We start from the raw sequence: 25,756 nt of genomic DNA, 5'->3' as shown, positions 1-25,756 counted from the left end.
AATATCAAAAATAATCTTTGACTCTTGGCAAGTTAGTGTTCGTTTGTTTTTTTCCTCAGGTCCTGTATTGGGAAGCTCTGTAACAGTGAACTTTCACATAATGGTGGGGTTGTTAGAGGTTACACAGACACAATCGAGTGGCAGATAAATTACTGGGCCAGCTTTTATCATCTCTGATCTGAGAAACTCAGAGAGGGAAACAAGCATTTCTCAATATCAAGGGTGATGTTGAAGAAAACGGATGGATAACACAAAGCTAGATAAATACACAATGATAGTTATCATCGGGCAAAGCAGAATTTGTAGAGCCATGACCATGAAAACAAAGCACCTCTTGAATGTTAGGCTAAAGATAGATAAACACAGATCAAAGTAGGCTTAATTAAGAGCACTACCATGAAGAGTTAATTTGAGGACTAACTGAAAACTAGAGATGTTGAAAGGCCCAGATTAGCTCTATGAAAATCAGAGAAGACAACATAAGTTTCAAAGGAATTTTTCCTTCTACTCTTTGGAAGTAGAGGATTCTGAAATAAATGGGTCATTTACTTATTGTTTTATTATTTAGACCAATAACAAGGGCAAAAATATAAGAGAACAGTAGGATAGTTTGAGTTTCACAGGCCCTTTCATTTAGAAGTCTGCTCAACACTCATCATGAGAAGGCCAAAGGGATGCTGGCAGCCAATCACCACCTGGAAGTGTGGCTCCAGAGATGCCCTCTCCTGGGCCCTGGGATTCTGACTAGCCTGCTTGACCCATTCATGAGCCCTCTTAGTGCTTCCCCAGCCACACCTGTCATGCTCATTACAACTACTTAGAAGAGAAGACTTCTAGAAAGCGACACCTGGCCCCACACCACATTGCTACCAAGCCCAAACACTTCTCCTTCCCCAAGAGGGAATCAATCAACCTTTCGCCCATTCCTGGTTTCCCCAGTCACTATTCAAGAAAAAGCTCCCTTGTTGAAACAACCTGTCATCTCCAGATTGCTTGGCCCAAAACCCCTACTCCTTGCTTTCCTGACATATTCAACTTACTCAGCCTCCCTGCCTTACCTGAAACCTGGCTTCTAAGAGGAATCTGCGCTTCCCACAACACTGTCAAGTGGAAGAATTTCTTCTTTTACCTTCCCTGAAACTCATGGATAAGAAGTGGGTCAGTGTCTTCTTTGCTCCCCCACCACTCTCAGGTCATTGCTCTTCATTGCTGCAGATTCTCCACTCCCCCACCCCTGCTGTTTTACAAAGAAAAATGCCACATCTGCTTTGAGACTCCAGCTGAGCCAAACCACCCTCTCCCCTCCTCATTGCAGTCATCTACTGACTTCCCAGTCTCAGCCCCTTCCTTTATGGAAGACTCTCCTTGCCTGAGAGATAATTCTTCTCCACACCAATGTTAGCCATTGTCCTTGGAGATTTTAAGTCTTATGTGGATATTTACCTATTTCACTTTTGCCACAGCTGTCCCCTCCCAAGGCCACACCAATGTCATCAAAGTGAAATGATACAGCCTCCAAAACCACTAATTAAAACTCACACTCCTTCTAACCTTCTAGCTAGCTCACTCATTCCACTATTTATTACTGCAATTGTTCTTTCACATCACTGGGTTCACTAATGCCTTTATCGTTACCTCTTCCCCACTTCCTTCCTTTCTCTTTATTCATGAATCCTCTTTGGTCTTTCATCTCTTTCTTAGCTGGCTCAGATCCCACAGTATATCTATTCAATTACCCTCTTGCAGTTACCTTCACCTCTTCCCACTACCTGGGGGTAGTGGGTGGGGGATCAGAAACAAACCTCAATTCAAGCCCTCTTCTTGTATCATTCTTCATAGTCTTTCCAAGTACTGTTATCCATTATCATGGCTTCATATACCTCTTTTGATGGTATCTGAAGAGGGACTGAAATTTGACAACCCCCAGATTTATAGCTCCACTTCCGTGCTTTCATCTGCATTCTAAGCACACACACTTAACTGCCTGCTTGACTTCTCTCACTGGATATCTCAAATGGATTACTGCCAAAATTGAGCTGTGTTTCAACCCTCCAGTGTTCAGTAATCCAGTAATCTCAGTAAATGGCCTCCCATCCTGCATTCACTCTTGGTATTCCGTCAACCAATAAAGTCCCATCACCTCAATCTCCCTACATCTCTCAAGTCTCATCTTTCTACTTCTGCCTTTTTCTGTCTGGATCAAACCACCTTGATCGTGGCAATAGCTTGGTCTACACCAGCCTCCAATTCATGCTCCACACAGTAGCCAGAGTAACATTTAAAAACAATTCTGATTACATCTCAGCCCTCTTTAGAATTTTTCAGTGACTTCCCTTTGCTCTTTGCAGAAAATTAAAAATCCCTAACATGACCCTCGATACCAGGCATCATCTGGCTCCCGACTGTTTCTCAAATGCATGGAGCCCCACTCTCCTTTGATGCTCTCTGTAGTTTTCTCCTGCTGTTCCTCCTTGTTTGGTTAGCATCTACTTATGCTTAAGGTCTCAGCCTAAACATTCTTTGAAGAAGCATTCTCTCATCTATGAGATTATATTTATTTGTAGGATTTGTAACTAAATTAAATATTATAAATATAAAATAAAATAATATACAATTATAAATAAAATCAAATAACTGTAGCTAAATTTAAAAATATGTTTTTTGCAATTATATGTTCAGCATGTTCCTCCTGCTAGACTGTAAAGTCTATAAACTCAGAGACTCTCCTATTTTGAGTAGGGTGGCCANCTCCCGACTGTTTCTCAAATGCATGGAGCCCCACTCTCCTTTGATGCTCTCTGTAGTTTTCTCCTGCTGTTCCTCCTTGTTTGGTTAGCATCTACTTATGCTTAAGGTCTCAGCCTAAACATTCTTTGAAGAAGCATTCTCTCATCTATGAGATTATATTTATTTGTAGGATTTGTAACTAAATTAAATATTATAAATATAAAATAAAATAATATACAATTATAAATAAAATCAAATAACTGTAGCTAAATTTAAAATATGTTTTTTGCAATTATATGTTCAGCATGTTCCTCCTGCTAGACTGTAAAGTCTATAAACTCAGAGACTCTCCTATTTTGAGTAGGGTGGCCAAGCATCTTGATTCGCCTGGAACTGAGGGAGTTACTGGGATATAGGACTTACAGTTTTAAAACTAGGAAAGTCCTAGGCAACTGGCAGGGTTTGTTACCTGAATCTCTAGTTCTTAGAACGCTCTTTAGCAATTCTTATAAAGTGAATGCTTAAATGGAAGAGCTTCTCCTCTGTCCCTCCAAAGTAGTATAGGTGTGTAGGAGGAAAGGGTAGAATTGTGGTTTGAAGGATTAAGCTACAGAAATGATTACTATCCTCTCCAGAACTTTTATTCAAAGGATTAATGCATACCACAGCCCTTCAAGAAGTTGTAAGAGATAAACATGTAAACTTCACCTGGCCTCCTGACAGTGTAGCAGGAAAAGCACAGGGTGAAAGGGTCTCAGATCCTCTACCCTCTAAGTCATTGGGTCCATCTCTAAATTTTTTAGATCGCAGTCTGTACACTGAGAAGGTTGAACTTTCTTTTCTTTTTTTTAGCCCTAAAATTCTCTTTCTTTCTAGCTCTTATTTGGTGTCTTTTACATAGGCATAGCCCCATGAAGAGGGGAGACTTATACAGGGATGCCATTCTGTAGCTTAGAGTTATTGGAGGTAGTAATTTTCCAGGCTGGGATCTTAAATATGTCAGTAGAGAATAGCCTTATCTCCTACTCAGGACTGGCTGCAATCTAGAGCCATTAATTCATTCACTGATTCATTCATCACTATTTATTCAAGTCTTATTACATATTAGGAATTGGGCTAAGTGATGGAAACCGATTGCTTCAATTGCCTCCCAGGGTCCCCAACTATGGTGGCCCCGCTAATTATAGATGATGTCCTATGCTCTGAACTAAGCCTTCTTGAATGAGGAGTATCTCCTATTTTCCTACCTCCAAGCCTGTCTGCATGCACATTTTCTTCCAGCATTCTCTCCACTGTACCAGGGATCTGCAATATTTTTGTATAAAGGGTTATATGGGAAATACTTTAGTCTTTGTATGCCATGTGCAGCAGAAAGATTCCTATAGACAATACACAACTGAATAGATATGGCCACCTTCCAATAAAACTATATTTGTGAACACTGAAACTTGAAATCAAAATAATTTTCATCTTTCACAAAATATTATTTTTCCTTTGATTGTTTTCAATCACTTAAAAATGTCAATACCATTCTCAACTTAAGGGCCATATAAAAGCAGGTAGTGGGCTGGATTTGGCCTACTGACCGTAGTTTGCCCTGCAGAACCACCATTGTTTTATGGTATTTAAGTATAAGAGTTTCCTAGGCTAGACTGCCTAGAATTGAATGAATCTTAGCTGTAACTCTTAATTAAACCTGGTGACTTTGGTTAAGTTTCTAAGCCACAGTTACAAACTGCCTCAGTTTCTTTATCTGTAACATTGAAATACTATTAGCATCTGTCTCATACAGATGTTATGAGGATTAAATTATGTAATACTTGTAAGATAATAAGAACAGTGCTTACAACATAGTGAGTACTCAAAGTGCTTATAATTATTATAGCTATCATTATGTGGTTCTTATTCCTGCCAATGGCCCCCCATTAATTAGAAGATACATTTTAAACTTCTTGGGAGGTGTGCAAATCCTTTCCTTTGAATTTCATCTTCTACCACCTCCTTAGCTACCTATGATTCACTCATCTCTATCACTTCTAATTCTCTAAATCTATCATATTATTTCATATACCTTTGTGCCCCTCTGTCCCACGTCAATACCCCAATTTCTCTCTCTCACATACAACACACACACACACACACTCACACACACATTTTCCTATAAGACAGTATGAACATGACCCCTTCTCTTGAAGTCTTTGAAGACTTTCCTGACCATTTCTACCCTCTCTCCACCTTCCAATCCAACTCCAATTTTGAGTCTTCCCTCCTCTGGGTTACCATAAGATTGTGCGAGGAGCTCCACATTAGCGCTTCTCACACTGTAATAGCGAAGCACATTATTATTTATTTGTCATTCCCACTGGACTTTGAGCTACTCATGGACAAAACTTTGAATTTTTAATGTTTCTATTTGCAGTGCCTATTATCAATAACTGGTACATGGTAGATAACTAACACATTAGGAAGGAAAGAAGAAAGGAAAGGTGGAAGAAAAGAAAAGAAATGAAAGATGGAACGAGGGAAAGAGGAATAGAGAGAGAAAAGAGAGTGGTCACAAGACAGGCAGTGATTGCCCCGTTTATCTGATGTAGGTATGTGGCCATATGCACCCTACTTGATGTGCTCATTCTCCCAGATGTTGGAATTCCTTTAGTGAGAAGTGGAAATAATGACATAGACTAATAATGGAGAAGTTTGGGATAAAAACCTTCCCAATTCCCTTCAAATAATTGTCACCTGATATGCTTTTACATGTTTCTAGACCTGCATAGCTTCTTATCGGATCCAACATGCTTAAGCTTAGAAGAGGTAATTTGATTATATAGGCTTTGGAATGGACAGTTTAATGCTACATCAGAACAGGTCACCTTGATGCAGCTCCTATCACCCTTCCTGTCTTCAGTGACTTCTGGATGAAAGAATAATAATCTTGGGTACTAATATCAGTTTGTCCATTTGCTGGCTGTGTAACCTAAGTCTGAATTATCTGTCTGGGACAAAATTAGTTTTTATAATCTATAAGATGGGGAAGTTGGATTTTGTGCTCTTATCTAACTCTGAAAGTCCTATGAATTTTTGGATCTATTTTGCTTCTGCATAGTCCCCTGTCTGCTGATGTACTTTCTTATACATAAGCTTATGTCAGTTTTATAGGCTTTCTCAGATATGTTAACTGTTTATAGTACTCTAGAAATGGAGACAGGAATGAAAAGAAAGGGAGGAATTATGGGCTATGTATGGTAACTAAGTATCTAAATAGAGACAACTGATTAATTTTTTTTCAGGATTCCACTTTTAAATAAGAATCATATGAATAATTTGGCAGAGTGCATTGGGTTGGAAAGGTACAGAAAGCACATCTATTGATTGAAGCATAAATGCTCTTTTGTAATTCCAAATGCTTTCTTATAAGGCAGGGTTACGAAATTCAGGTAGTCTATTTGGTTGCCTGGCTTTTTGCAGGTGTCATTAATTAGACTCTTTAACTTCCTTGAATTGAAAGAAAAGTGTGAATTTTCTGGCAAAGGAATTTAGAAAAGAGATGAAATCAGTCCTCTTGGGAGGAAAATTACAGTAAAGAGAATTAAGAGAGTAAACAACTTATCCTCCACTGTAACTTCCGGAAAGTAAATGTGCCCTTTTTCAAAAGTCAGTGCTGTGAGCTGCAGTCTTGATGTTTTTGAAGCAATGGCTTAAAACTGTATTTGATCATGAATGGGAGAAAACGAGATAATCGTACACATGCATGTATTCATGCACATACTTCTGTATTCTAGAACTTCCATTGGTTGTAACCCAAATTCGTTTGTATCAACCTTTGTGAACCTTTATTTGCTTAATATCTATGTACATTGCTAACTTCATGTCATTCCTAGAACTAAATAAACACTTTAAAAAGAGGAAGACAGACATAGTGTCATTTCAGTGTATCTATATTTATGTCTATCTACACATGTTGCACCTAAGTGATTAGTTTTTTTACATGTTTCATGAAAAGTATTGTAGCCTATTTAATTAAGTGTCCCCAAAGCCCACTCTACACCTGCCACATTACTCTTCCTTATCTCCCATGATATTTAACGAAACAAAGAAGAAAGAGAATATGTGGTTATTGTTAATAAGAGGAAACTCAATTAGCAGCTTCAACCAATCAACATACTTTAGCATCAGCCAGTTCCTAAGCAAAGATCTATGGTGAAGACTATTGGGGCCCAGAAAAAGATTTCCCAAAATAAGGTGCTGAGGCGTGCTGATTGCTTTGAAACTGGAAAGGTCTCAAAAATAAGCCTCAGAACCAAGGTCTCTTTTGACGCTTTCCCTGTCTCCCTGATCCTCTTTCCTGGAGTCACTTGGTGGGATTCTCTCTGAAATTTCCTTCTCTAAGAAAGTTGCATGAAATAAACTTATTATGTTTTTCTCTTGTTAACTTGTTTTTGTTATAGAGGTGCCCGCCATGAACATTTGCAATGGGGAGGAAAAGAGTCATCCTCTTTCCACCTTTACTGTAATACTTTACATAGAATTTGAAAGGGTTCTGATAACCAAGTAAATCTATTTTCTGTGGCCTGAGCAATGCACCAGAAATGGTGGGGGCTTGAACTAAAACTCTGTAGGGAAGATGGAGATAAGGTCATGGATGCCAAAGCTACCAAGGAAGTAACAGCTCTATGATGTGGTGATTGGTTGAACGTGCGGGTTGATAAAGAGAGAAAAGTGTCCAAGGCAATGCCCAGATTTCCAGGTTGGGAAGATGAAGGGATGTTGAGGGCATTCCTAAGACAGGAATTCAGGGTGGGGACAGGATTGAAGGTTAGGATAACATAAATCCAATTGTCTGTGGAGCATTCACTCTCAGGCACCTTAAATGTAGCAAAGTGATTTCACTTACGTTTAAGGTGCCCGAGAGTGAATGCCCCATAGGCAGTTGGATTTATGATGTTAGGCCAGAAAGCTGGATCTGTATTTCAATGTCTCCAGCTTATAAATGGCAGTTGTACTTTAGAGAAGAAGGTGAGTAAGGATTAGCTGTGTGATAGTAATGCATGTTACACATTTTCTCAGTCCAATACGTAGCTTGGGTGTAGGTGAGCTTCCTCCAAACACCACAATTACTTTAGACCTTGGTATCTTCTGGCTCAGTGTATTGGTACTACGTTATTTACAAACACAGTCAGTGCTTAGTAGATCCCTACAAGTCTGTCTTCATGTTTGTATAAACTAATTTGGTCAGCAGGAAAAAAATGATTTATCTATTCTATAGAGATTTCTATAAATGAAATCACTGGTCTAGGAATAAGAATGTCCAGCTTGTATTCTCATTTTTGCCACAAACTTGTCTGTAGTATAGGAAAAATCCCTTTCCACCCCTTATTGTCAATATCTGCATCTATAAAATTATGGGATAGAACTCCTTGCAGTTGTAATATTTTATACTATGTATAACTTTTAAAAGGGAAGCATATCTCTCACTGGAAGTTTTAACCAGTAGTTTATAATTCTTTAAAAATGTCCAATGTGCAAAACTCCTCGTAATCTGGTGAAGTCTAATGTGGTAAAGGAGAATTTCTCCTTTTTGCTTAGTAATTTTCTCAGCAAGATGATTTAATTGTTATGTGGGTTCTGAAAATGAAGATAGGCTAGAATCTGCCTTACACCTCAGATAAATAGTGATCCCAAAATAGCATATTTGTGTAACTAAATGGGAGAGAATGAACTGAAAATGCAAAACAACTAACTCCTGCAAAGGTGCTGCTTGGGAAAATTTTTTGAGAGAACTTCTGACTCATGTACAATTTATTCATTGATGCTTATTTATCTGTTTGTTTGCTTGGAGAAAAAATAGTTTTGGTGAGAATTTTTACATCTAATAATAAAACCAGCAGACTTGCAGCAGTGTTTCTTTAAATATCTTTTATTAATTTCCTGTCTGTTTACACTGAAAAAGGAAACTAGAATAGAATTTATGAATTTTCATCTGTACCCAGAGATTAAATATATAAGGCTCACTGAAATAGTTTTTTGATGCATATCTAAGAAATATAGTTTTTATAAATTTAGTCATGGTATAGCTCCATGATATTAAAAATGATTAACTAGGTCAGTTAAAAAAGAAAGAAAAGAAAAGGAAAGGAAAGGAAAGAAAAGAAAAGAAAAGATGCTGTTCCAAAAATGTCAACCTCTACCAATTGAAGACTTTCTTTTTCAATTATGTTCAGTATACTTGAAAATAAGTATAAACAAATAAGCATGCTAAATTGATGTCAGTAGTATTTTAAGCAGTCATTATTAAATATCACAATGGACATCTTAGATTCCTAAGGGAACAGCTTTTGTTTGATCTAAAGTAAAATGTTATTGAAATCTTTTGTGAGATTTAATTCCATTTCACCTAATTGTAATCATGATTTTGTAACAATGTAAAAGCTGATATAATTTCTGATACACTTTGTTTGATTAACCCAATTAATTTCATTAACTACTCATGTCTTCCTTGAACATAGTGAAATGGCCCAAGTAATAAACTGAGAGACAATGCCAAAACAACAACAAAAACTAGTTCTGTGTACAAATATGTTTAGAAAAGTAAGAACATTTCTTTATCACAGGACTTTTCACAACTCTTGTATGCAAATATGTACTTTGAATCTTTAAAGAGAATTTGCCTATTCAAATTAATTTGGTCCTATAAACTTTTCTTTCCCCGCAGATCGTCTCCTGTGACTAATGAACCATCAAATACATAATCCTGCTCTTCAGTCTCTAAAATCTATGCTTGAGTTAACTAGCTCAGCAGAGAGCTACACATCAAGACTGTAGCACATCCCAGACCCCTAAGTTACGTTTAATGAATTGACTTTGGCATGATACAAGCCCCCAAATACTGACCGGTAAAAAGTCTCATATATGTGGTTGGTTTTTCTAAGGATAGTGGAAAATGCTGTACGTAGATGGTCTTCTTCATGAGGATTCACGGGAAAGATTTCTGTCAATTCTCAGCCCCAAGCAATGGTGTGTTCACCATGTTGCTGCTTTGCTTCTATGTCTCAGGTGCAGTGAATCAGAATTTCCTCTAAGCATTAGCTGCTAAACTGGCCCCTTAGGAGCATGGAGCAAGGACGTCATATCATTTGTTTTAAAAGTAACCTCATTCCTGACTTCTCTCTTTTATTTCCCCTGAGTTGATTTCCCAACCACAAAATTTTACTTTGATTATAAGTAGTCATGTCATATTTCTTTTTAAAATAATTTTGCATCCTTTCTGGGTGGAGAAGAAAGGAGAAAAGGGGAGGAAATGGAGAGGAATCAATAGAAAAAGAGGAAAGGAAGAAAAAATTACACTTACGTACGTCTTGTGAGTCTTGCTGCTTCCTTCTTCCTATGTATTTCTCAAATCTTAAAGTAAAAATAACAGATATTTTGCAAACAAATAGTTTTAAGAAACTTGTGGCAAAATGGAAATTGATTCCAAGTACATCAAGGAACATGAAATAAGCTACACTTAAAGAGAGGTGGAAGCAAAGCTCATTGCCTTTGATAACAGAAAAAAGATAGTTTTCATAGGGCAGATGAAAGATGTAATTTCACAGCCAGGTCCCCAAATAGAGGAAGGCCACAGATAAGAACAAGAGACTGGGAGGAAAGAGTTGATTTGGTTGCAAGATAACATAATTTTGGTGAAACAAGAAATGGGAATGAGGCAATTGGGAGAAGAGATGAAAGTTCAAAGCTGCATCTCTGAATCAGAGTTCATTACAATCAGGAAAGCCAAAGAATAAAGGATTAATGTGTAAGTTATAGTGTTTTATGAGAATCACGCCTTGCCTATATATAGCTTTTATTTAGCCCCATGTACACCTTGTACACTTGTAATTCACCCCTGCTGTGTGATTCCTCAATATCATGACCATCTACTCTGACATGAGAAAGGGGAGGCATTACTCCTTTAAACTGTAATTACCTAGGACTTCAGTGACTATGCTTCTCTGTTGAGCAGAGACAGAGATATATAAACTTGGCTAATTTAGCTTTAGAAAAAAACTTGATCACAAAAGTAAGACACTAAAAGGATAAGATAAACAGACATAAATCTCAACACTATAAGGGATCTAAGTAACCAAACCTCATAAATTTTATATGAAGAAACTGAGAGCCTCAGACAAGTGACTTAGCATTTAACTCAGCCCATGAATTGTAGTTCAAATGAATATAAACAAACAATAAAATGAACAAAACAAGACATAAAATGTAGAATAATGTCAAGAATAAGACAAGATCCACATTTTCTAAGGGAGCCCTCAAGGCCCATCTGAATGGAGCCCTACCAACCTTCTCTAGCCTCACTGTTATCTGATCTCCTATCCTTTTAACACTCACCCACCACTAAATGCCCCTTCTCCTTGCTCTCTGTCATGCTCATGCCTCGGCTTGACCATGCTGCCGTATTTACAATATTCTTATCTTTTCTGCATTATTCCTTTCTTAGCTAACTTCTACTCACTCTTTAAGGCTCAGCCTCAGCTCTGTTTCATTTTGAATATCTTCTCTGGCTTGCCTCCATCATCAGCCCTGGTGAGGCATCCATCCTTTCTATGGTTTCCATAGCACCACTTTCATCACTGCACAGTGTGTGAGAGCATGGGTTCTGGGTCAAATTGCCAGTGTTCAAATCCTAGCTCTACCCTTAATTGTCCTGGGTGACTTTGGGCAAGTCACGTAATCCCTCTGTGCCTCGAGTTGAGCACCAGTGAAATGGGAATAATAATATAGCTATCTTCAAAAGGATATTATTTTATATTAAAAGAGTTTATTTATGTAAAGTTCGTAGAAAACTGCATGCCACATACTAAGTGTTCAATGCATGTTAGCTACTACTATGATTATCTTCATCACTGCTCTTACGAAAATATCTGTGAGCTTCTTGAGGCAAGAGAGAATGACTTACTCATCTCTGTTCTTCTGCCTTTAGCATGGTACCTGACACATAGTACATGCTAGTAAGTGTTTCATAAATGAATGAGTGGTTGAACAAAGTCTCTCTATTTTTCTTTTGTCATTTAATTTGCAGAGGTGGCTTAGGGTAACGCTTATATTTGAGAAATGGTAGTAAATTGGAGAAATGAAATAGGCCAATTACATTTTGAGGCAGATAGATCTGACTTTATACCAAAATGTTAAAGACTTCTATGAGATGCTTTCCTTCATACACATAAATCCATGGCTGTTACCAGAATCCAAATACCAGGTCTAATAGAACAAGGAAGGGAATTTAAACTATTCATCCATTATATCAAAGTAAGCCTGTTGCCTCTTCTTACCTCATGCCCAGGAGTCCTATATAAAATCCCTCTCTTTATATACTATGAAAAGGCATTATTATCACACCTATTGTTAATATTATTAAAAAGTGATTTTAATATTAAATATTAATTAGTTAATGTGTTATATTATTTATAAACTGATGATCCAATTTATTAAATTTGATTAGTTTGATATTAATATTAAATATGAAAAGGCAGCTCAAAAAGGATATGTTTTAAAAGAAACTAAGTTCAAAATCCAGTGAGAATCTGTTGACCTTTTTTTATAAACATTCATGTTCGAGTAAAATCTTTCCTGCCTCTTTTCCATTGAGTGGCCTGAGTGGATGTTTAGCAGCAGGACTAAAGGAAAGAATTATGAGCTACAAATATCACTATCTGCCCTTGTGATAGTACAAACAACAAGAATAATCTGTCCTGTGTGTTTTATTCCCATTTAAAAGAAAAAAATTGGCTTCTATATCCTGCTGGAGCTCTGACACTGTCTCATGAATGAACTTTTGTCCTTCCCTGGCTATTGTTTGGTTTGTACATATGCATCCTGGAGCTTTGTAACCAAATACGGAGGGTTTAGTGATCATGAAAATTAACAATAGATGTAAAGACTAGAATCTGACAACACTGACAAAGAACAAAAGACAACATACTATCTATTGTGATTTCTAGTTGGGGAAAACAAGACAAAATTGTAGCTTATTAGGATCTAGTCCTCATTCAACTTTGGATTTTAAGTAAAACAAAAACTGTCTGTAAATTATTGTTTGATTTCCTCCTTTATCAGACAAAGAGTTTTAACTTGGGAAGAAAGCCTATGCTGATGACACAGTAAAAATTACAGGTGTTTGATCTCCAATTTGGCAATCCCCAAATCTACCTGTATACTTTTCTGCTCCCTATCACCCATCTCCTAAACTTCCATTGGGTGTTAAATGGCCTTTTTAAGAGTAACCCCAATGAGACACAGGAACTTATGTCCCCATTCCCCAGATAACCCAAGGAGCTAGTTGGAGATTTGGAGAGATTTACTGGAAATATCAGCCCCAAACCAATGTAGTGCTTTTCAACTCCAAAGAGAGGTTTAAAGCCACATATGGAAGCCTCAATGGAGAGCATGACTTTTGAAGAGCAGAGACTGGCCTCATGAAAATTTAGAAATGGCCCCTTTAATTATTTGGCACCTGGACAGGTGAATCAAACAAGCGGTTCCCAATCGTCCCTTCAGTTCCCTCTACCTCTCACCACATTGGCCTCCTCCTCTCCACTCTCACCACTGCTGTTAAGATACTCATGATCGCTTCCAATAATTATTTTCATATCCCTACTTACTGTGTGACTCTGGGTGACACAGGAATTACTATTAAACATTTTCCTTCTTTCATAATGGAGTTAAATTTAGAATCTACCTCAAAGGAGTGATGTCTAGATTAAATTACATAAAAATGCTAAATCTAGCAATAATCAATAAATGTTTGGTAACACAATAGAAATCAATACTTCTAAGGCATAGTTTCCACATCCTTGATTTCATAAGAAGAATGCAAGTTTTAATTTTTTAGATTACCATAAAAGATAGTGATTTGATTGTTGCTGACACAAACAACATCTGTTTTCTCCCAAACAAAAGTTGGATTATGCTGGAGTAGCACAGAAGCACAAGAGAAGCACATGATCCAGTAATTGTGTGGTAAGGAAGTTTTTGAGTAGTGACTTCTGGTCATTTGAAGAGCTCCAATCACAGGCTTTAGATGTTCACAGAGCAATTTTCAAGAGGCCATTTACTGAAAAGGACATCTGTTCTGGAAAATAGAAACTTCATTTATAATATTATTTCTACTAATGAGGATTATGTCAAGACAATGATAAAAGTTTTTATCTCTGTTTGCAGACTTTACGATTTCAATATTTTAAGATAATCTGAAAAAAATTGGAATGTGCCACAGCTGCATGAGTAACTAAAGGTAACAGTAGCCAAGTCTCACTGGATGACCCAGTTCGGCTAAAAGCTTCTCTTAGAAATATGCTATAATTTTTAGAGGAGCTTAGAGTGACTGTGCGGTTCACAAACTGTGTAAATAAAAACGTAAATTCTTAGCTTAATAATTGATGTATTGTGTGAGGTACAATAAATGGTTTAACCACCCTGAAATTTATTTTCAAAATAAAATGAACTCTATATGTGTTCCTAAGAGATGCAGAGAAACTCACACTAGGATGCCTTGAGATAAAAAAAGATGTTTATTTATCCTTTGTTTCAACCTAGTTAGAACTAATTAGAATAAAATAAAATTAAGGAGAGCTAATTAGAATAAAAATTAGATTGATTATTTCTACTTCCAGTCAAAAGTAAAGATGTAGAATCAATTTTATGGAAAAAAAGTTTGCCAGGTTTTACTAAATTCAAGGCTGTTTTTTCCCTCTATTTGTTTAGGATGAAAGTAGGCTTCTCCCTGCATGTCAATACAATATTACATTTGGCAAGTGTCTCCCGGTAGTTCGTTGTTTGGGCTATTGATTTTAATTAGTGCAAGTGGATCAGCAGCTCTCACTTCAGTTGATCTGAAAATAAATATATCTAGATGCTTTTCCTCTGCTCTTCCTTCCTTCAGAAGAGGGAACACAGTTTTTCACCTTTGAAAATCAGTAGAAGAGAACTCTATGCCAGCAGAGTTCATCTGTGAACAACCAAAAGAAAAAAGTCAAAATAATGGTTGATTCATTTTTGTTGTAATATACAATTACTTAGAGCTGTTCCTATTGAGGAGATCTAGTCAGAAAAAGAATTAAATCACTCCTGCCAACAAAATTGCTTATGCAGGTAAATAGAAACCAAAAGTCAGTGTATGATAAAGAAGAAAGCTACAATTTGAGGAAGAAAAGCCCGCGTAGTAGGTCTAAGAAGTTACAAACACTTATTACTGCCAACAACATCAGTTGGCTCTCTTGTTAGTTTTCCATGGAGGTTTTACATTCAGGTTTTGCCTACTGACATGACCTGAACTTGCCTTGAATTTCCTTTCATTGAGCACTGGGGATTACATATTTTTCCAAATGCTATGGTCTAAATATCAAGTAAATTTCAAACTTCCGACCAAAATTTTTAGGAGGGTAAGTGGAACCTATTTTGAAGGTCTCTTTTAATCTTCCAGTTAATTTCATGAGTTTATTGCTTAGAACTTGAATCCTAGAGATTATCTTGTAAAAAACTTATAATTTTCTTTCTAGTATAAGAGGATCTCTCAGGAGGCTGAATTTAATAAATTATGTTGTCAAAATGTCATCAATAAGCAAACACTAATTCTATGTCTAGTCAAACTCATAGCAATAACAAATGGTGGTTTCTAGGAACAAGAAAAGGTAGGGAGCTGATAAGTAGATGTAAAGTTTCAGTTACGCAGAATGGGTGTGGGAAGAGCTTTTAGAGATCTGTTGCACGAAAATGTGCATACTGTTCTATCCAAGTCTCTGTGTGTGTGTGCATATGTGTGTGTAAAAATTTTTTGGTGAGTGACTTAAATGAGGACAGAAATACTATGTTTGGCAAACTGACAAACTTATTGAATAAGTGGTCATTTTGATAACATGAAGGCAGAGGAAAAACATGTTAAAAATGACTTTAAAGTTATGATAGATCTAACAAGATAAAATGTAATAAACTAAATATTTATCAAATATAAACACATAAACAGACACACACAAAATACAAAATGTATTTCTATAATTTATACAATATGGTTATATAATATATAAATGTATGTAAATGTTATACTTTAATAAAATAACATAAAATAATACATAAATATGTAACCAAGCATAAAATGTAAATATATAAAGACAAAATCCTTCCCATCAATAATCCCAAGTTCAGGATAAAAGCTTATGGCTAAGTAGTTCTTATGTGAAAAGCAATTTGATTTTGTAGTTGCCATCAAAACTTATATGAGTAATGTGATGAGGCTGGGCCAATAATTAATGAACTGAGCTACACACATAAAATTTTAGAGTCCAGAACAAGGAAATAATTTTTTTTCTCACACTGAATTATGTACATGCTAGAGGACCACTGAATTGGTATGTACATTTCAGGGAGACATATCTACAAGGATGTTTGGCAAACTTTAATATTAAAAAGACAGAGAAACATGTAGATGATGACAGAAAATGTAGATGATCTGGTGTGAAGAAGTAAGTCTTCAAAATTAAATGATGTACTTGAGAGACTTTCTTAAAGATCACTGAGTTTGTAAATGCTGAGAATTAGATAGATTCCTTTGTAGTTCTACAGAACAGAATGGAAATAAAAAGTGTAAAATTATATCAGCAAACAGATGCTACAGTTCTATCTACATCACAAGTTTGGGGAAGAAGAGGTGCTATGATTTGAATGTGTCCCCCAAAAAGGCATGTTTTTGAAATGTAATCCCCAATGCCACAGGGTTGGGAAATGTGTTTTTGAAACTTAATCCCCAATGCCACCCTAATGGAAGGTGTTAAATCAAGAGGACTCCATCCTCATGAAAAGATTAATGCTAACTCTAAAAAGGCTTGAGGCTTCAAGTTCTATCTCTTACTCTTTCTTTCCCTCTCTTTGCCTTTCTACCATGTGATGATGCAGCAGGAAGGTCCTTGCTAGATGCCAGCCCCTCAATCTTGGACTTCCCAGCCTCCAGAACCAATAAATCTCTGTGCGTTATCAATTATCCAGTCTCAGTTGTTCTGTTGTAGCAGCAAAAAAATGGACTAAGACAAAAAGAAAAGGTTTATGTAAGAGATATGCAGTGCCTGACACCTGAAAGCCACTCAATGCATGGTAGCAGCTATTGTTGTTATTATAATTACTTTGTTTATTTGAGGAAAGGAGGTGGGTATTATCTCTCAGACCCTTCTCATCAATTCTCCTACTTCTCTGAACACAAATTTAATATGATTAAGGTTTATTCAATTAATTGTTTTATATATATGTAAAATTGTTAAATACATATTGTATGGCAATGAAGTAGATGAACACAATCATTTAGAAAGCCAATAAGAATAAAATTTACTGCTAAAACTATGATAATCACAGAACTTTTCCTAATGATATTCGTCCCAAGATATGCTGCTCCTTATTCACTTGTCCATTAGAGACTGTGGCTGAGAAGCAATTAATCAGATTTTTGCAGATGAGAAGTTCCATTTTCATTATTCCTGTATTCCTGAATTTATTTTTGGGAGCTATTTTAGGCATTTTAAATTGATGTTTCTTTATTAAACTAAATACTTGACAAGCCAACACAAAGCAAATTTGCCATGTTTGTTTATGGAACCTAGTAACTTTGAGACTCTGGTGGCTATGTATATCTGATAGAAAAGATAATTGAACCACTGTACAATTGGTTAGTAAATAATTATAATAGTTTTACCATCCTGTAATAATTGACTTGTATTAAAGTGTTTCCTGAGTCATTAAATCTCAAGGATATCTATTTGGTCATGTTTTCTTGTGGCATTTCAATGCTACTGGTGACTTCAACAGTTAAGAAATTGAACTATGTGTTCATGAAAATACTCAATCATCAAAGTTTATGGTAAGTCTGATACCTATCTAAGTAATAAGCAAACTTTGAAAAACAATATCGTTTAATGGTATGACTTATCATCATCCTCATCATTGACATCATTATCATTAAAAGAGAAAGTTACAAATGACCAGAACTTTTATCATAATTAATATTCAGTTCATACTAATTCCAACCTCAAATTATTTCTCTGAAAATCTGTGGGATGTTGTAAGAAGTCAAAACAGTTGTCTATAGCACACAAATGCTCTTCTCTACTTTGCTTTTTTCCTCTTTTATTTCTACCTCCTTCCTCCTTGGAGTTTTTTCCTCTCAACTTATTCACTCATTTTGTCTCCAACATTGCTTTTCTCTCCACTTTTATGAATGAAAATCCAAAGGAAAGCTTTAGTTTATATCTGAAATATCTACATACAGGATAAAGAGAAACGTATTTGGTTTTTGTCCTTAGAGCTTTTAAAATCCTTGGAAATGCAGATTCAGGAAGCTTCCTGGTTCGTGAACCAGGAAAGTACACGGAAACACTACACCCTACCCCCATACCTTGTTCTATGAATTTTTTTCATTTTGCTGTTCTTCAGTTGTATCCTTTCCTGAGGTCTGTCAGCCATTCTAATGAAGCATCAAACCTGAGGAGGGAGTTGTGGGAACCCCTGATTTAGAGCCAGTTGGTCAGAAGTACATATGGCCCAAGACTTGCAACTGCTGTTTGAAGGACGGGCAACCTTGTGAGACTGAGTCCTTTAACTTGTGTCTGACACTAAATCCAGGTAGATAGTATCAGCATTGAATTGAATTTGTAGACACCCAGTTGGTGTCAGAGAATTGGATAATTGATTGATGTTAGAAAACACTATACTACAGATTTTTTAAATTAACAGGTGGTTAGATAACTACCTGTGATAATTATATCCTTGCTTATTAATATGGCATTTAAAAGCTACTTATTATAATTACATTTTGTATTCTAGGGCTGACTTTTGCTCACTCTTTAAATTTCTTAAAAGTAGGACAGGCGGACAATTCTGATGCAATCTTCTTTCTTAAAGACCATTGGATTTGTAAATGCCAAACAAGCAATATTAAGACATTTTATGTAGGGCCAGTCACGGTGGCTCATGCCTGTAATCCCAGCACTTGGGAGGCCGAGGCAGGAGGATCACCTGAGGTCAGGAGTTCGAGACCAGCCTGACCAACATGGAGAAACCCCACCTCTAAATTTAGCCAGGTGTAGTGGTGCATTCCTGTAATCCCAGCTACTCAGGAGGCTGAGGGAGGAGAATTGCTTGAACCTGGGAGACAGAGGTTGCAGTGAGCCAAGATCACACCATTGCACTCTAGCTTGGGCAACTAGAGCAAAACTCCATCTCAAAAAGAAAAAGAAAAAAGAAAAAAAGAAAAAGAAAAAAAGGCATTTTATGTAAAGTTTATTATATTAGTTATTATATTACACATGCAATATGTATTTATTATTGCTCTTGTGGAAAAAAATTCTCAAATTACAAGTAAAGATTCTTTACTTGGGGGCAGCACCAGGTAGCAAACTGCATGCCTTAGATAAAATCGAATTAACTATAAGAGGATTCTGCTTGTTTAAAAGGGAACATATATATAAAATAAAATGTTAAAATATCTACATGTGGGTGAGAGTTACATTATGGATGATTTATTTACACACAAAAAACATATTGGCTTCTTTTATAAAATAGTTTAAATTTTTTTCAGTGGTTGATAAAACTCAAATGCCTTTAGAGGCCAGATGAATAACAGGCTACAATAGTAACAAGAGAGATAAAATCATAAAGAACAAACATTAAGAAAATAGTACATATGAAGATTTCAATGATAAATTATCAGTCTATGAAAATAAGAACTGCAAACAAATCTTAATCTCTTAGAAAATTTGTTTTCTATAATGGTATATGTACAGTAATAGAAATTATCATTAATGTTATTGTTAAATTGAGCAACTTAAAAGAGGGATAAAAACAAGGAAAAGCATTGTAAATGAGAACTACAAATTGTTACTGAAAGAAATTAAGAAGTTCATAAATAAATGGAAATACATCCCACGTTCATGGGTTAGAAGACTTAATCTCATTAAGATGTCAATACTACCAAAGCAATCGACAGATTCAGTGCAATCCCTATCAAAATATCAATGATGTTTCTGCAGAAACAGAAAAATGTAGCCTAAAATTCATATGGAATCACAAGAGACCTTGAATAGCCAAAACAATATTGAAAAAGAAGAAAAAAGTGAGAGGACTCCTACTTCCTGATTTTGAAACATATTACAAGTCTACAGTAATCAAAATAGTGTGATACTAGCATAAAGAGAGATACATAGATGGAACAAAATATAGAACCCAGAAATAAACACTCCTATATATGATCAAATGATTTTTCACAAGGGTGCCAAGACATTCAATGGGGAAAGGACAGTCTTTTCATAAATGGTGCTGGGAAAACTGGGCATTCACATGCAAAAGAATGAAGTTGCACCCTTAACTGACATCACATACAAAAACTAATTCAAAATGGATCAAATACAGAAATGTAAGACCTAAAACTATAACACTCTTAGATGAAAACATAGGGGGAAATCGTCACAAGATTGGATTTGGCAATAGTTTCTATGACATGAATAGCATATGCAACAAAGAAAAATTAGACAAGTTGGACTTTATGAAAATTTTAAAAATTGTGCATCAAAAGACAATATCAACAGAGTAAAAAAGCAACCCACAATGGGAAAAAATTCAAATTACATATCTGATATGGGATTAATATTCAGAATATAGGGAGAACTCCAAAACTCAACAAGAAAAAATAAACATCCCAATTCAAAAATAAGCAAAGGGCTTGAACAGACATTTCTCCATAGAAATGTACAAATGGCCAATAAGCACATGAAAACACGCTCAGCATCACTAATCACTAGGGAACTGCAAATCAGAACTACAATAGGATACCACATTATATCCATTAGAATGGCTACAGTTAAAAAAAGAAAATAACAAGTGTTGGCAAGAATGTAGAGAAATGGAATGCTTGTGCATTGTTGATGGGAATGTAAAGTGGTGCAGTCCTTCTGAAAAACAATATGCTTGCACCTGTAATCCCAGAGCTTTGGGGGCTGAGGTAGGAGAACCACTTGAGTCCAGGAGTTCAAGACTATCCTGAACTGAACTGTATACTTATAAGTAAGTGGTCAAGATGGTAAATTTTATGTTTTATGTATTTTATGATAATTTTTTAAATGGGAAAAAAAGGAAAATTTTAAAAACAAACCTTTGAATAAAAATTAATCCATAAGTTCATATTGATAAGAAAGAAAGAGAGGGACAGTGAGGAAAGGAGGGAGGGACAAAGGAAAGAAGGAGGAAAGAAAGGAAGGAAAGGAGAGAGTAAGGGAGGGAGGAGGGTGAGAGGGAGGAAGGAAAGAAAGGTGGAAAGAAAGAAGAAAGAAAGTTAATTTCTTTCTTACAGTATGGTGCTGATTAATACAGAGACAGAGTAATGAACTTAGAAAATAATCCATTTACATCCATCATCAGAAAAATGATTTAGGCAAGAAATCATTGGTGGATGCCAAATCAAGGCGGGGAAAGGCATTGAACAAGAAGCAGGATGTCTACAGTCTCAAAGCATCTCTCGCTAATTATTTAATAATGACAGAGGAAAATAGTAACAATACAGTGGAGAAAATAGGCAAAACCTTCACCAAGTGATCAAAATTACCACCACCAAGGAAAGGCAGATGGGCATCTTCTGCTGCCAGATACAGTTCTCTGAGAAAGACACAACATCTGTTATAGAGTATTCCAGCCAAGAATGCATAACCTAGTTCTGATTATGAGGAAATATTTGAAAAAGCCAAACTAAATGACATTCTATAAAATAACTGGCCTGCATGCTTCAGATATGTCATCGATATCGCAAACAAACAAACAAAAACCAAAATAAGGCTGAGGGTATAGTTCGGATTGAAGAAACTAAACAGTCATGACAACTAAATACAAAATATGTTCTTGGACTAGATTATGTATTGGTGGAAATTGCTTTAAGGAATATTATTTGATCTAGGGGATGAAAGTAGAATATGGAAAATAGATAAGATAAATGTATCAATGTTAAATTCTCTAAATGTAAGTATTGTATTGAAGTTATGAATTATAATTGTTCTTGGAAATATGTAAAGACTGAAATATTAAGAAGTAAGGGGCAATAATGTATTCAATCTACTGTCAAATAGTTTTAAAGAACTGTGTGTGTGTATGTGTGTGTGTGTGTACCTGGAGAGACAGAGAGAATGACAAAGCAAATGTGACAAAATGTGTAAAAATTGGTGAGTCTAGGTAAAGCATATATAAATGTTCTTATTTCGAATTTTCAAAATTAAAAATTAGATTTCAGAATTTTTTAATTCTAAAAGAAATAATATGGGGTAAATGGACAAAAACAACCTGTAAGTCAAATTCTATCCATGGACTGCCAGTTTGCAGCCTCAGATTTAAAACATCACTTGACTTCCCTGAAATAGTTAAGGAAATCATTAAAAAACAAACCAAAAAACCCACCCATTTGCAATGAAATAGAAATCAATGGAAATAAAAAGCTTTTAAGGTTTCCAACCTCAAGGCTGATGTCTGGGTGTGATTTCTTACTAAAATTAATTTTGAAAGGATAAAGGAGGGAAATTTCCAAACAACAAAATATTGTTTTGTAAAAATTTCAAATTCAAATCAAAGGAGTGAGGTTTGTGAAGGGTCCTGAGAGTCAGATCATCCTCCCACCCAGATCCTCTCCTCTTATCATGGCACAGGAACATTGTTTTATCAGGTGGGTTGGAGAGTAAGAAGTTACACCAGATGACAGTTTTCCAGATAACAAGCTTTCACTTTAAATACTATTTCTAAAATTTTATTTTTTTCCTAAAATACTTCCTAGCATTAGTGTAAACTTTCATGTGTCTTCTTTCCACCATGTTTCAGCTAACGTTATTTGTGTTTTACTCATCAGTGCCATAACACGGGATTTACGTTCAATTTGCTGGTAGAATCTTGTTAAAAGGCAGGAACATCATTGGTTTAAAAACAAAACAAAACAAAACAAAACATGTGGGCTTCCCATAGAAATACAGATGGATTCTCCAGACCAGGTTCTTCCACCAACACACTAGGAAAGCTCTGGTTAATCATTTAGCTTCTTCGAACTCTAGTTCATCTGTAGAAAAATTGAGCTAAATTATATCACCTCTGAGGTGATAGATCTGGAAGGCCAGATCTAGTAAGCATCATCCATTCAGAAGATGATCTACTTCCATTCTCAAGACTGGACAAGAGGTAGGCCCTTACAACAATGGTCCTAGGCTTCATGTTTCAGGGTACTTTCATTAATTTTTAAATTGACAAATATATAATTTTTATATATATTTATGGTGCACTATATATATGCATATATTGCAGAACGGCCAAATCAAGCTAATTAACATACCTATTACTTAACGTACTTATCAGTTTCTGTGGTGAGAATGTTTGAAATCTACTCTTAGTAAGTTTCAGGTATATAATACATTGTTATTAACGATAGTCACCATGTTGTATAATAGACTCCTAAACTGAAATTTCTTATCTTTTGCAGTGGTTGTTATTAATGATAGTCACCATGTTGTATAATAGACTCCTAAACTGAAATTTCTTATCTTTTGCGGTGGTCCCCAAGCTTTTGACTGTACTCTCCAGCCCGGAAAAGGTGGAACATGGATCCCCAATATATGCATATTAATTGCCACATGATATCCGCGTAATGTTCCACTAATAGGTAAATTGAGAAAGCACATTTAAAATGGACATTTAAAAAGAAACATACAAAAAATAAATTATAAAGGAGACCCTAATGCTTTTTTCCAGCACACAATGCATCTCCTTGCCCACTCTACTTTGCATACCACTGTGTGTAGAAAAAAAGTCTAAATCCCTTCACATGGCATCTAAAGCCAGTCACATTTTGTCCACAGTTTACCCTCCTAGCTTTCCTTCGCACCACGTCCCTCAAGCACTCTTCACTCTGACCACCTGGGATGGCTCACCAGTCTCTGAACAAATCAAGCATTGTCACATCTCCTTGTTTCAGCCCCTGCTTTCCCCTGTTTTTCTGCTGACGGGGAAGACAAACATCACACAAATGCTATGTAGTCTTTAAGACCTCCAACAAAGTTGCTTCTTTTGTGAAGCCTTCCTACCATTACAACTTATTGCTCCTCTCTCAGAGTATGACAGGATAACAGCGTGATACAGTTCACCTAGTTAATTTATATAAGTTGCATACACAAGCTAATTGAGTCTATGAACTTCTTCACGCATTTTGGTGAGTGAAGATCAAAATTATCTTATTTTTATCTTTGTCTCATTCCCAGAACCTTGTACATGGCAAGGGTTCAATAAAATTTATTAATTTCTTTAGGGAAGTTGTACCCTAGAGTTGAACTCTTGCTTTCAACCAACCCCATTTCTTGTAAAGCTGTGAAGGCAGCTATCCACAGCAAAGAAGATTACAAGTAAAACTAGTCCACAGACCTCTTATGTATCTAGAAGACTTGTTGAAGATAGTGATTATGATGAAATTGTAATTCTTGATTTCTTCTTTTAGCAACATCTTGCAAAGTGGTGTTCAAAGAATGCTATTCCTGTGACGAATAAAAGTAAATTAAATATATATATACACACACACATACATACATATAGTTATTCAATAGTTAACTATACCTGCCTAATTTCATATTTAAACAGATCAACTGATAATAATACATTGCAGGAATAAAATGTTACCACGAACCTATTTTTTTCCTAAACATTTTTAGCTTTCCTAATTCATGGTGAATGTGACAGTGTCTATGGCATTGTGAGGGGACCAGATTAACCCAGGCAGTGGGTGGTAAGTCAGCACTTGGAGTTCATGGTTTATGGAAACAATCTCACTGACTTGAATGTGTAAAATCCAAAGAAATCCCAAAATCTTCGAAGTAATAGATGATGTAGCAGGACACACACCAGAAAGGAGGCATTGCTTTTGTGGCTATGACTTATGATCTTCCTACATATAAAAATAACCTTGGGTCGCCCTAGAGACTAATATAGTACTTGTTGGTTAACTGGGTACTAATCTAGTGGCAAAAGTAAGGTTGATTAGCATTCAAACAGTGGAAAGCCTAGACGAGGATTTTTAACCATTTATCTGCCAAGGACTTATTTGAGAAGCTAAAGAGAAGAGGCACAAAATCTTTACAAAGATGAGTTATGCTCCTGGGAAAAATTTTATCTCCTGGGATACCAGGCTAACAGGTTCTGGAGTGTTCTTTCTCTCCTGTGGTTTTATGATTTTCATGTGCAATTCATTATTTGTGTGTGTTGTGCTCTTTCAAAATCACTATTGGAAAATTGAAAAACTTCTTAGAACCCCGACCATTCAGATAAGGACCCCAAAAGCATTTTAGAGCAGAGATACTGAAGCCCAAGAATCCAAACTTCCTGGTAGCTTTGGCAAAGCTTTTTAAAATATAACTAATCAGAACATCTTGAATTAAATAAATTCAGGGTGAATTATATAAATTTCAACATATCTGTTTTTTTTTCAGTAAAATGAGGAATGCATAAATAAAGGTTTTAATGTGTACTACAATTAGATCTACTTTCTACATGCTAAACCTGGGCCCTCCTAAGTCACCATTTGTCAATAAAAAAATCAATCATACAGATCCTAGTTATACGGCCCAAATTGAATCCTTGAACTCTATATATGTTTTATTAAACCTAAAGCAATAGAAATATTTTATGAATGATTCCATGTTTCAAGAAACTCTTCTATACAATAATATATTTACTTATTACTATATTTTCCCTTAAAAGTAAGAAAATAAATAAAATGAAATAAAATAAATAAAAGTAAGAAAGAAAAGTTCTGGACACAAAATCTAGCAAAAGGATTAGATCAGTTCTAAGAATTAATCTGAGGGGACTATTAATAAGAAAGAAATATTTTTAAATTTTTGTTATTAGACCTCAAAATAGAATGGCAGATCTACAAACACTTAAACCTATGTAGGGTTCTGATTATTCCTCCCTTCTTTTTTTTTTTTTTTTTTTTTTTTTT

The 25,756-nt window shown here is 35.7% G+C and overlaps 1 long non-coding RNA gene across 3 annotated transcripts in view; it reads right to left on the bottom strand.

The window, feature by feature from the left end:
• Positions 1 to 14,297: 14,297 nt before the first annotated feature.
• Positions 14,298 to 25,756, bottom strand: part of LOC108523204 (uncharacterized) — a 46,976-nt gene continuing 35,517 nt past the window's right edge. For all 3 annotated transcript variants that reach the window (XR_001883750.1, XR_001883748.1, XR_001883749.1), the window contains 3 exons: positions 24,184 to 24,293; positions 16,616 to 16,784; positions 14,298 to 14,719 (listed from right to left, as the gene is read on the bottom strand). This is a non-coding gene — a long non-coding RNA (uncharacterized LOC108523204). The remainder of the gene's footprint in view (positions 14,720 to 16,615; positions 16,785 to 24,183; positions 24,294 to 25,756) is intronic.

Source organism: Rhinopithecus bieti, unplaced genomic scaffold (genome assembly GCF_001698545.2).
Source record: "Rhinopithecus bieti isolate Rb0 unplaced genomic scaffold, ASM169854v2 scaffold_72306, whole genome shotgun sequence".
In the NCBI taxonomy this organism is placed as follows: Eukaryota; Metazoa; Chordata; class Mammalia; order Primates; family Cercopithecidae; genus Rhinopithecus; species Rhinopithecus bieti.
Note: the sequence above shows the minus strand (reverse complement) of the source record. Positions and strands in the feature narration are given on the sequence as shown.